Consider the following 13,593-nt stretch of genomic DNA (forward strand, 5'->3'; position numbering starts at 1 on the left):
CATGCAAGGTTTGTGGAGTGTTGGGATCAGAACTGTTTGCTTGAATGTCTTTTGAATGCCTGTGAAAACATGTCAAAATAATTCTGAAAGTGAATGATCCTCTTTCGGTAGTTTAGAAATCAGTAAGCTTTGGTAACGATCCATAATTAATTCAAGATTGGTTTTAACCTTTAAACAGAGGGTTAAACTTGAGTGCACACTTCTTTTTTCTTATTAGAGAATGTGGGTAGCCGTGAGCATAAAGCTGCTAACAGCTAGAGAGATATTTAAATCTATTGAATTTAAACTGTCTTATCTCTGGATCTTTAACAATAATGTTTGAAATTCAAATTACGAGTAAGAAAAGATTTAGTTGCAATGTTTTTATTTACTCTATGTTTTGTGTTTCATCCTAATCTTAGAAACAACATCCATCATATTCAGTAAGATTGCTTATTGTACTATTAAGAATTTGGTTCTGAATCCAAGGGGAGGAACTATTAAGTCATTTTAAGCCTGTACCACAGAATAAACAGCCATCCAATTTTAGTGTGACCTCACTTAGCAGACAGAACAGTTGTTGGAGCCAAAGCTTTAAATCTCTCCAGGTGAGAGAGGGACGGAGCTGACGGATCCTGGAGAAAAAACCCAAGCTGGTTCCAACAAAGCAAATATCTGTCTCACTCTCAAATACTCTTGTCCTGTTCTATTACATGGTGGTTCTGAGTGGAACCGTGAAACCCAAAGATCTTCCTCTTTTAAAATTCCTCAATTTTCGTTTAACTAACACTCTTAACATTTAGTGTCAGTTCCCAAATTTGTCTTTAAGTGTTGTTTGTTTGTTTCTTTAACTAGTTTATCAGTAAAATATCTTTGTGTGATTACAAATAGGTTAATTCTTGCTTCTGCTAGTGGCTAGTTAAAAACATATACAATTTTCAATTGTAGTTTCAATGCTGAGATTAAAAAAAAAAAAAAACATTTTTAGAATATAAAAACCACACTTTTTAAAAAATAAGATGGCTTAGGGATAAAGACAATTTATCCTTCCAACAGATTTATGATAATAAAATGAGACTGATAAACTTACATACATACCCATACATATATAAACAGTTATTTAACATATTTGCTACCTTTCCTTGCTGCCATTTTATTATTTGTATCTCAGCATTTGACTTTATTGATTTTGGCCTTCTTTTTCAGACTTCTTAAATCTTTGTTGTTGATTACCTCAACTGCAAACAGTTGTATTTTGGAAAACTTTTTCATTTAAGTAGCAAAACTTCATGGTGTTCCGAACTTAAAGTTTAATTCCCTCATGTAGACGGCAGAAGACAAAAACAGAGGCTGCCTTTTCTCCAAAATATTCTGGCACAGCTGATCCACTGTATGTCAAATGAAGAGATATGACCCAAAGGAGGAAACTGACTCAAAGGTAGCTTGGTTTGCTACAGTCTTGCAGTAAATTATTAAAGGGAGGCATGGCTGGAGGTGGGAGTTAGATGGGTGAGGAGATGTAGAAGCAAGAAGAACAGCAAACTGAGGTTTGCCAAGAGCTTCCCTGAGGTCGAGCCGGTACAAAAGTTAAGAGTCAGAAAGGAGTTATTGCAGGTTGACTATGTGGTGGTCTTGCCATTGAAGACAGGCAGGAGGCAATTAAGAATTTTAAGCTGGTGGTGGTATCTTTTTGACATCACAGGTTGATAGAACAAACTAGCAGATATATTAAACAGTCTGAATCATTGGAAGGCGTCAAATAGTTGCAAAGACAACAAACATCACAGCTTTATTACCAGTCACGTACAAAGACACAGCCAACAGGAAACATGAAAAGGTCAAAGGTTCCAGGGTATACCAAGGTTTTAAAACCAGTTTCATTTTCCCATCATACAGTTTCTATGTTTTAATGTCTTTCTATGAGTTGCCAGATAATGTGTTGGGCTGACCAGAGTTTTCTCATGTGTATGGAGTGACACAGTGCTGCCCCTTCCCTGCATGTTGTAACACACTGCTGGTCAGCTGGCTGCAGGAACACTACTACTCTTTTGCCTCACTTACAAGACGACAAATTAGGCTTGATTATATTAGACTATTAGACTATCGATATATTTCCAGTCACAAAAACATGGACACTGTCCCAACCAAAGGTAAAGTTGTTTTAAAGCTACAGTTAAGCTATGGGCTGCATCTGTTAAGCACCTCTCTCCTGGCTGGCAACCAGAAAAGATAGCCTGCCTAATTAAACAGCTAACATTGTTTGCTGTACTTGTGTTACTGTTACGATCCTGAGGTGTTGGGTTTTGATTTTATTCTATACATGTATTATACCAATTAATTTGATGTTTGTTATGTTCTTTAGATCCTGCTTTTTTAAGTATTTTCCATATGCTTATTCTTGTTACGTGGTTTCATCATCAGTTCATGCTTATTGTTCTTTCTACATTTAGAGTTATTTCTTGTTAGATTCTTCTTTGAGTTTATGCTTCTGCCAGCCTTGCTCCATCTGGTTAAATAGCCTTCTGCTGCTCAGTCTGTCTCTCTGCTTCAGCTGCAACTGCCCGATACATTCTCTGTGCTTCTAGTCCTGTGTCTTCATGTGCAAGACTATTTCACCATTTTGTATGTTCTCTATATTTTTGTTGTTAAAGTATTTTGTCGCACCTCAACTCATCTCTGCAGTTGGGTGCTTCACAAACTGAATTATGACAGATACTCTATAGATATCACTCTAAATTGCCTTTAGGAGTGAGTGTGGGTGGTTGTTTGTTCTGTGTGTCTCTGTGTTGCCCTGTAATGACTGGTGACCTAGTATGTGTGCTCTGCCTCTCGCTCAATGGCAGCTGGAGTTAGGCCTCCTCCACCACCAGCACATTGTAAGTTTAGTTTTCAATCTGCAAATTACTTGCTTTGTCCCATTTAGCAGTATTACATTCTATAAAACCTTCTGCAAAGGTTCATCCTCTGCATAGTGCTTTATGTATCAAAGCACCCCATCTCACCTTACTACTTTTTCCTCCAGTTGTGATTATTAAGACCGGAAAAATTCAATGAAGTATTTCAAATACTAAAAGAGATAACTAAGGTGTAGGAACATAAATGAGGAAGCTTAGATTTGACAAACCACTTAAAACAAAGGAATTAAGATTCTTGCTATAAGACTTCTGATGCTATCATGTTTGTAGGATGACTAGCCCATAAAAGTTTAAAGCAACAGCATATGGCAGTGTCCAAACATGTGACATTTAGGCTATAGATGTTTTGAAGACTCCTTGTGGCAAACCTGGTCACAGGATCCACTAAAAATGCTTTCAAATATTAATGTCTCTGTACCTGCTGTGAGTTGTGTCTTCTGTATTATGAGTTCCTATTGTTGTTTATGTGCAAGAATCCATTTTTTTATGAGTTCACTTTTGACATTGATGCCCTGCGCCTTTCATTTGATGGAGACGTGTTGGCATCAGAGTTGAGATGGAAATTTAAAGGTGTTTGTCATAAGCTTGTCAAACTGTCTCAGTTGTGTTCAATTTGTCCTTTTTTCCCTTGGGGAAAACAGCGATGGCTGAAACTGTAGTAAAGCTGGTAATACACACTACATATTCAGTCAGCAAATGCTGGAAGAGAGCTAATTGGAAATTAGCTTATGTGACTGAGTGTTATGTGGCTTATTAGAGATTATACAATAGAAGCAAAGAACACAGTCCGCTCGGACTCTATGTCTCCAACCTCCCCCAAAATCTGGTCAAAGCTTTCCCGGAGGTGGGAGTTGAATGCATCCCTGGCTGAGGGCTCCGCCAGACGTTCCCAGCAGAGCCTCATTATACGCTTGGGCCTGCCAAGTCTGTCCAGCTTTCTAATATTCCAGATGATCCCACTCACCACCAGGTGGTGATCAATGGACAGCTCAGCCCCTCTCTTCACCCGAGTGTGCAAAACATGTGACTGAAGGTCTGAAGACACGACAACCAAGTCAATCATTGACCTCCTGCCTAGGTTGTGCGGGTGCCAAGTGCACTGATGAACACCCTTATGCTTGAACATGGTGTTCATTATGGATAATCTGTGACTAGCACAGAAGTCCAATAATGAAACACCACTCGCACTCAGATTGGGGAGGCCATTCCTCCCAATCACACCTCTCCAGGTGTCACTGCCGTTTCCCACATGGACGTTGGAATCCCCCAGAAGAATAACAGAGTCCCCGGGAAGGGCATTATGCAGCACCCCCGACAGGGACGCCAAGAATGCGGTCTACTCCTCACTGCCGCTCGGCTCGTAGGCCGAAACGACAGAGACCTGTCCCCAACCCGAAGTCGCAGGGATGCGACCCTCTCATCCACTGGGGTAAACCCCAACAAGAGACGGCTGAGCTGGGGGGCAACAAGCAAACCCACCCCAGCTCGTCGCCTCTCCCCGCGAGCCACTCTAGACTAGAAGAGAGTGCAACCTTTCTCAAGGAGCTGGAATCCAGAGGTCATGCACAGCGTGGAGGTGAGCCTGACTATTTCTAGTCAATATGTCTTGACCTCCCGCACAAGCTTAGACTCCTTCCCCCCCAGCGAGGTGACATTCCACGTCCCTAGAGCCAGCCTAAACATCTGGAGATCGGGTCATCGAGGTCTCCACCTTCGTCTGCTGCCTGATCCTCTTTGATGTCTACATTTCACACCAAAATGCATTCATCTCTGTGTGTCTCCTTTCTGAATGGCATGATGGCTGGACATCATACCATTCCCATGGTGTTGATACATCCACATTTTGCACCTTCAGGCATCTGGAAAACCCAAAGATGAAGTAGATTGGTCGAGAGCCACAATTCTCTTCTCAAAGCATATTCCTGTGTCAGAATGGCCCAGTCAAAGGCCAGACTCAAAAATCTTTGGCAAGACTTGAACATTGATCCAATCTAACTGAGCTTGAGCTATTTTGCTAATTTTAGGCTAGGAATTCATTCCGTCTGCAAAGCAGTGAGAAACAGGATATATCGTAAGTGCTGCAAAGTGTTGATCTTAAATCAATTGTCTGCCACACCTTTCAGATTTTTATATGCAAAAACAATGTACCCTTCCACTTTACAAGTGTGTGCTACTTTGTATTGGCCTATGAATTACTAATAAAATATTTATTCAGTGTTTGTGTTTGTATCATCAGAAATTGTGACAAAGTTCAGGAGGTATAACCAATTACCTTTTATCTGTAAGGCAAATAATCCCTGGTAATAAAATCATTTTTTTATTTTTTATCATGTCCTGTCTGGCAGAGAAACATTCAGAATTGTTGTCTGAGTGTCAAGAAAAAGCCCAACAGATTTACTTTCACAAGTGGAGCATTACAGCTAATGCTTTAAAGCTCTGCTTGATATTTATAAAAATAAACTTTATTAGAAACTGCTTTGGTATTATTTCAATTGTTACAGACACAGAAATGGAAAGGAAAAAAAATAAGCACAAAAGAGAAAAAGGGAGGCAAAAAGGAAAAGGGGAAAGAAGGAGAATAGAATGGAGGAAAGAAAGAAGGATGAAGAGAATACAAGGTAACACCCTGCTTGCTTCTTCACCTGCAGAAATGTTCGTATTACCAGCCTTTTTACCGAAAGGTGCACAGTACTTATGAATGCAAGATGTATTTAGTGCTAAATGCGGCTTAATATAGAACATTTGTGTATCTGTTAACACCTGAATCTAAACACCTGTGGTTCTGAGTGTGAGCGCGCATGTGCATTTAAGGTTTCTCCATAAAAATATGCAATAGTGAGTGTGAGAAGCCACAGACCCGCCCCCCTGGACCGGGGACAGATACGGAGGAGATCCAAGCCACAGACATCCAAAGGCCCCCCAGAGCACAGGAACCACCGCCGGGACTACCATAACCCCCCCCCCCAGAGAGGAGTAGGGGAGAATCCCAGAGGAACCACCCAGCAGCCACAGTGCAGAAGCCCCATGGAGGGGGCTGCAGCGATGACCCCACAGGCCCCGCCGGCAGCCGACTACGCCTGAGCAGATCCAGCCATGAACCCAGAGATCCAAGACCCCGGGACATATCACTAACCAGGCAGAGGCCCGAACAAGCCCAGGGGTCCAGGCCCCGGCAAGCAGCCACCAGGAGTGAGCCAGCACACACCAAAGCACCCAGCCCCGGTTACCAAGAACCACAAGTACACTGGCGGGCAGAGATACCAACCACCGGCAGGTAGTGTGGTGGGGAGAAGATGGGGGCCTAAACTGATCCAGGAGAGGGAGCAGCCCAATACCCAACCTGACACAAAAAACAGGCACACACAGTCACAATCACACATTCCCACCCTCATGCGTACACATAAAAACACTCGCACCCAACGTAAAGACAAACAACAATGGACGTCCTACACTCACTCACACTCTCCATACATACTCTATACTCCCCAGGTGCGGATACCCCATGGGACAACCAGCCCCCGGACCCAGGAGGTGGGCCCCTTTCCCTCTGGGGGTGGAAAAAGGCAGACCGCCCCAGCACCTGAACCTGGTCTGGGCTAGCCCGGGCTCGTGCCTGAACCTGAGTGACCCCAGCCCGGACCCGGACCCCCCGCCCCCATCCCAGTCCCCAACCACCCCCATCCTCATCCGGGGAGGGGGCCATGCACAAAAGAGGGGTCTACATGGTCCAAACAAGCCTGCCAACCAGAGCCACCACAGATTAAAATAGCCCCAACCCCCAATGAGTTCCGATCCCAACTCCATGAGCCCTCCACCCCAATGAACCTGACATGAATCTCCCCACTGGGTCACCCCCAACCAGGACACAGATATCTAACACATGCCCCCGAACCCAACGCCATGAATCACCCCACCACAGCACATAGGCACACTCCCACAGGAGAGCTTCATCCCCGAAAGGCCGACGAAGCAACACCCATACAGCGCAAGCTCCACACACAGCCCCCGCTCCAAGCACCCCCGCTGTGTCACACCCCCACCACACAGCACGCCGTGGCAGTAAGGGAAGGGCCCTGCGCAATGCCTTCCCAGCAGCCACCGCAGCACCCCAACCCCACACCCTAACCCGGAGTAGCCCCATGATGCAAAAAAATCAATTTTTGAAAGCTGTACTGGGCTAGACAGGGTCACACATAAAAAATGAAATAAATTACAGTCTATCAGCATATCCACCAATACGTCCATCAAGACCAACCCACTCAGTTTAGCTTTTTCTTTTTAATAGCTTTCACTTGTCTGTGGTTGATGAACAAATGGGTAATTTGATTTAATTGGCCTTAAAGTTCAGAAACCATGGAACATTTCTTACAATTACTTATGGATTGAAAATAATTATGAAAATCTATCATTCACTGGGTAGCAATGTTTCTCCACCCACCTCAGAATGGACTCATAACAGGGACTGAATAAAACTGTAGACTTGATGAATTGTGTTTGGATTCCTGATCTAGTTTAAGTGACAAGGAATTATATAAACACAATTATAATGTTCAATTCTATATTTAGTGTGTTTGTTTCGACAGCGTTCCAGCAGTATACTGTAAGTCAAGGCAGCAAGTCTATTTTTTACAAGTGTTGGCAAGACAACATGCAAAAAGGAACATAAGGTTCTTGATTAAATTTAAATGCAATCTCCCTAAAAAAACAGCAACAATGTTATCATAAACAAGCTGTGTCTGATACAGTTGTAAATTTCACCAGAACAGTAAAAAAATTAAATGCATGACAGTGGAACAATAAAACAGAATACTTTGCAATGCAAAAGTATTTATACGCCTTGAGCTTTTTGTCAAAAGTTGAAAATTTGAAAACCCATCTGTCATTTTCTTTCCTCTTCACAATTACGAATTACTTTTTTGCTGAGCTATAACATAAAATCACAATGACATATATACAGTTTTGTGGTTGTAATGTGAAAAAGTTCAAAACATATTTTCACAGGGCATTGTACAGTCCAATCAATTTTGATTTAGCTAAAACTGTAATATTTTAAGCGTTACTGTCAGGAAGGTGGTTGCTTTTATAGTATGACCCAAGTACAGGCACACAGGAAACAGCAGAAGATGGTGAGTGGAGAAGATTTAATAAATAAAATGCAAAAACTTACAGGCAGGCATGAGGAAAATGAAGCATTGGCAAAAAACACGGCCATGAACATGGGTCGATTAAGCAGGAACAGAGACAGACATGGCATAAAAAGCCGTCATAGACAACAGAATAAACGAGCGAGGAGCAAACAGAACAGAGGAGTATATATAGTGTCACACGCAGGTGAGACAGGGGCGACTGATTGATATGAAGCAGGTGGAGGGAATGAAGCTGATTACTATGGCAGAGAGTGAAATCAAAACATGACTGGAACTAAACAGAAATACACAATCCAACCTAAGGAAATGTCATACAAACAAGACAGTGTTGTGATTATGAATCTGACTATATTATTTAATATTTAAATATTAATATTTTATCAAATAATTATTACGGCCTGTTAAGGGTTGTCCTGTGAATACCAGCCCAGTAAGTCGATGGTATTAGGACAAAATAGAAAGGTGTGAGACGAGCTCTGACATTATTGAACAGCAAAACTCTGCACACACATGGAATGAGTTCACACAATTTCTTAAAATACAAGAATTTATTAACAAAAACAAGTCAACGCAAAGTCAAACATATTTCAATCAACAAACTCTTTACTATGCTAAAACAATCCAACTAAACTACCAAGTAGAATTAAAGAATAGGGAAGACTAATGGGCTATGTACAATATAAACAAGTTGATGAAAGATGATTGAAAATCATGACCAAAAGAGTGATGCAACATTACCATGCAATGTTTATGTTTGAGAACCAAGGATTATCTTGAAGAATCTGGAAATGGAGATAAGTTAGCCTTGGAACTAACTTAGGCAATAATTGGTACAGCTTTAGACAACCATTCACAATGCAAGATCAGATAAAATATTATTTTAATAAAATAATGTTAAAAAAATGATCTGCTGAATAAAACCAACCTTCTGGATGACTAATTCTCAACGGTGTCTCATTAGCTGCCTTTATTTATTAAAATAATATTTAAAGAAATATTATTAAGGGAATATTTTGTAAAAGAGCCAAATCTTTCTGGAGAAATGGGGCTTGATGGTGTTTACTTAGTTATCAGATTTAGTAAAATAATGTTTAGGAACTATTATTTACTAGCTTGAAAACTAACAACCTTTCTGTTAAATGTTCCCTAGCAGGCAAGCACATGTTCTTAGCTTGTTAGCAGTGAAAGCTAACAAAGAAGCGTATAGCTTAGTAGCAGAACCAAACAAACACCTTTAAAAATACCGTCAACAAAAGGGTTAAAATACATAAACACAGACGGTGCGTTATGGCCGATCTTCTGTGTTTAAAATCACCCTTTAAATAAAATTTGTCTTAACTTTAAAAACCCACAAACACAGAACACAACCTGAACACGTGTGCTGCAGATATTCTGCTAGCACCAAGATAGCTGAGTTCAACACAAACAAAACCGAACTTCATAAAATGAAATTCGTTCAGACCATTTCAATCTCAATCCTTCTCTATTATTCTGCCCAAATCTAACCTCGTATGAACCATGCTGAGGAGGGGTTTCCGGGCGACAACGAAGTTGAAGAAAGCTCCGTGAACAAAGGGTTAGCTTCCAGCTAACCTCCGTAGCTGTGGATGAAAAACAGCTCGTTCTGTCTGCCAACCAACTGCACGTTACCGTAACCACGATGATGCAGTCCTTCCAATCGAGAAACTGCTCCAGTCAGCTTCGTAGAGACAGCGTCTCTACAGGGGATTCTCTGGGACACAATTTGTTTCTGCAGGCCTCAGAGAGAAAGTCAAGCCAGGCTTATGCCTTAATTCCCGTTCATGAATGAATCTACCTGATACACAGACAATGATTCATTTGTACTTATCATGTGACCGATGATCGTATGACATCCTTGGATCCAGTTTGAAGAGTTTATGTCTTTTTGCCAGCAAAGAGACATTAGCGCACTGTCTCACCGGCCAGCCTCGCACAGAGTCCAGATGGTAGAGGCAGGATGTAGCAAGTGATGTCACAGGAAGTCCACAGTTACCCTGTTTCCTGGCTGTGCCAGAAGTAGGTTAATGCAATTTATTTTGAAAGCTCCAGGAAAGTCTGTACTGGCCTTTCACGTTGTAACCATGGCTGTGGTCCCAACAACAGAAACTCAAATATACCATAAACAAAATACAAGAATAAGTAAGGAACTACAGTGCCACCTGGAAAACATAAACAATGACCAGAAGCAAGACCCGAAACAAAACTCAAACACCTTCAAATCATGACATTTACAAATATTTTAAAGGAATAATTGGAAACTGGAATTATTTACAATTTGATACCAAAATTATGCTTTATTCTGTCCTTTTTATAGTGTGGAATTCAAAGATCTGGAGGCAATTGACTGCCCAAATTAAACATCACATCTTCTCTCAGAACTCCAAGGGTAATTTATAATAGCTACCAATTGTCAGAGTGTTTGGAATGAAATATAAAAGGTTGGTTGGAGTGTGACCTCGACATGGAGTCCCACTTTTAATGTACAGGCCAAAGCATCTAAAGGATCCAAAAGTAGAAAGAACAGCCTTGATCTGCTGTAAATATAGGGAATCCAAGGTGAATGTAAAAATTGCCGTTTGATAGCTGCTATATTTTAATATTGCTTAATTGTAGCTCCATTTTGCCTTTCAGCATTTTTAAATCTCCTTGATATTTTTTTATTTTTCATTTTCAGGTGAGCTGTGTGTATCAGGTTGGCACTGTACCCCGAGGCAAATTCCCTAGTGATTCTCTCTCCAGGAAATATAATATGAAGTGAACAGTTTGTAAATATCAATCTCTTTCCCACTTCATCCTGAACCTCTGACTGAGCTGAATTTGACTTCAGTCTAAATGGGGTAAGTTATTATGTCTATCAATTAGGATTGGAACCCCAAGATTCTGAAACTAGTAAGAGCAATCAACCCAGTGACCACACAAGCACTAGGTGGCGCTGTAAAGAGGTTCATAAACAATATGTGTCATTGACAGCATGGTTCCCGGAACATGACAGGAACTTAAATTTACATCCACACCCTTTCAGTTTCAGGAGATGAGCAAATGACTGTTTAAGCTAAGTGGTGTAAGATCTTACAGACTTTGAACTTTATTGAGGTTCAAGTTTGATCCCTACTCACCATTGATCGTATATTCTGGTTAAAAACTGTAGCACTTTTAAATCTTATCCGGGTTCCATAAAGTTCTTTAAAATTCAGCTATTCAGACACACACTCGAGTAGGGCTTCTTATTCTGTATGCAGTGCTTTTCATTCTCACATTTACACATCGATTGGCACTTCAAAAGCAACGTGTGATGGAGAGTCTGATGGACATTTCACACCTGGAGGGGCTTGAGAAGATGTAATACACCCAGGGGAGAAGGTAAGCAGGTACGGACTGGTACTGCGTACCACTAAAAGATTCACCGGCGGTACCCAGTACCAGGAAGAGACGAGAGTGGCTGCCTTCTATAAAGGTCTCATTCAGAACCAGTCACAGCTGCACTTTGAGTCAGAAAATAAGGTGGTGTAGCAAGCTTTTCAAAGGTTTGTTTGTCTGTAAGTGGCATTGGCTATGAATTGACATTCTTAATCCTACATTTATTTAATTGCTTGCCTCTTAACCTTCATGTGCTCGTTCTGAAACGGATGCCTCCTGCAATTGCCTATCCTAAACCAGAAGGGTGCAGTGGTACAGATTGGGCTCCGAATAATTCAAATACGTTATGACTCAGGTAACCCAAAAAAACGTTTAATCAAAAATATATATATATTCAAAACATTTTCTGAGGTGGAGTTAGATAAGAGATAATTCTACACCATAATTTGAGTGTCTGTTCTGTATACTGACCTCCTCTGTTTGTTATGTGCTAAAAATGAATAAAACTAGTTTTTAGCAGCTTTACCTTGAGCAGTAGCTGAAGTGCTGAGCTAAGTTGTGGTTTCACTCAGTCTCTCCCCCATGGTTTGCCACAATATGCTAGCACGTCCAGAGAAACAATATGTTAAAAATTGGCAAAACAAGCTGAATGTAAGACAAATTCAAGTTAGGTGGCACTTAACACGGGAAAGCCAATCAGCAGCCAGTGTCAGGTTTCAAGGAGCAACAGGAGAGGGAGGAGCAGATGTGGCAAAAACAGCGAGCATAGTATGGAGGAAACTGACTGGAAGTGCTGTGGGAAAAGTGAGGGTGTTCAACCATCTCTCAAGGAAAAGTGTGGGTGTTAAAATGTCTCGCTATCCTGAACCATTACAAGATCCTTTCACTTGAACAAAGAGGCCGAATCCACCTTGTGAGAAACAGCCTCACACCATAATCCCCTTTGCTCCAAACTTTACACCTGAAGCAGTCCAGTCAGGCAAGTGTCATTCTCCTGGTAAATGCTAAACCCACACCCGTCACTCCAGAGAAGATGTCTCCATGGCTTTAGGCCCTGAATCCTGAAGTGGGTTATGAAGTTTGGATGTCTGTAGCTACTGACTCTGATGAAAGTTGCAGAAACTCAGAAATTTTATTTGTGAGTTTTTCTTGTCCCCAGTAGTCTTCTACTTTGTTATAAGGACCCTGACAGCTCGCTGTTGAATATTTAATAGTTAGAAAATGTCACAACTGGAATTCACTGAGCTCCTGAGAGACATTTTCTTTCACAAATCAGTGTGGAAGCAGTATATGTATGGCTATGTGCTGGATTTTATATAGCTATGGCTGTGTCAGAGTCTGGTTGTCTCCATGCCTGCTGCTTCCTTTTTCCACCTCTAGGGGCCGCAGAGCTGGAGGACCGAAGGTGTGACAGGTGTTCTTCATTGACTCATCAGTTCAGAGGACTATATGAGGGCGGCTCACCTGCACTTCTGTGCCTGAGTGTTTTTGCCCTTTGTGGTAGTACTCCCTGGCCATATACCTTGTATCTTGTGATTGTTTTATGAGGATTTTTACTAACAGTCTGTTTACCTTGTATTAGGCACCTTGCTCCTTGTTGGAGATCTCAAGAAAACCTCTGATCACGGTCTGGACTCTGGATTAATTCGATGCAGTGGGCCGCCCTGGAAACCGCTCTGTCTGGTTAAGCGAACCCTGTCCACCCTCCTACGGTTCCTCCTGGATCATCAAGAAGCCCCAATGGAATCAGCACTACCTCACTGTCCCAGACTCGCAACCATCTCCCCCTTGGTGGATCGCCACACCCAAATAGTAAGCCTAACCACAGAATTAGCAAGTCTGCATCCCGATCTGAACTCACCTTGTTGTTTTCCCTTCCAGTCAGACGGCCTTCCTGGAAACTTCGCTCCTTGTACATTTCACAAATTGTTAATAAATTCTTTAAACGTTTCTCTGTTTGAGTGTTCTCTGCATGTGGATCAAATCAGCCTTAAAAACGATGACTGGAACACTTCAATTAATTTGTATGGGAATATACTGTGTTTGAAAGTATGAAAAAGAACTTTGGACAGCATTAGCTAGTAAATGTAAATGGATTTCATTTAAGCTAGGAGTTTATAAATGTGTGTCATTTGGATTTTATGTGACTGACCAACTCAAACAAGTGCAGAAAT

General features: G+C 41.5%; 1 protein-coding gene and 1 long non-coding RNA gene across 2 annotated transcripts in view; one reads left to right on the top strand and one right to left on the bottom strand.

The window, feature by feature from the left end:
• Positions 1-8,161, bottom strand: part of sstr2a (somatostatin receptor 2a) — a 31,695-nt gene extending 23,534 nt beyond the window's left edge. Inside the window, exon 1 of the mRNA XM_047376361.1 lies at positions 8,062-8,161. The gene's annotated coding sequence lies outside the window, so the exon portion shown is untranslated. The remainder of the gene's footprint in view (positions 1-8,061) is intronic.
• Positions 8,162-12,783: 4,622 nt separating this feature from the next.
• LOC124874642 lies at positions 12,784-13,369 on the top strand. Its single transcript, XR_007039860.1, has 2 exons — positions 12,784-13,231; positions 13,301-13,369. It is a non-coding gene; the product is annotated as an uncharacterized LOC124874642 (long non-coding RNA).
• Positions 13,370-13,593: the final 224 nt, after the last annotated feature.

This window comes from Girardinichthys multiradiatus, chromosome 10 (genome assembly GCF_021462225.1).
Source record: "Girardinichthys multiradiatus isolate DD_20200921_A chromosome 10, DD_fGirMul_XY1, whole genome shotgun sequence".
NCBI lineage: Eukaryota > Metazoa > Chordata > Actinopteri > Cyprinodontiformes > Goodeidae > Girardinichthys > Girardinichthys multiradiatus.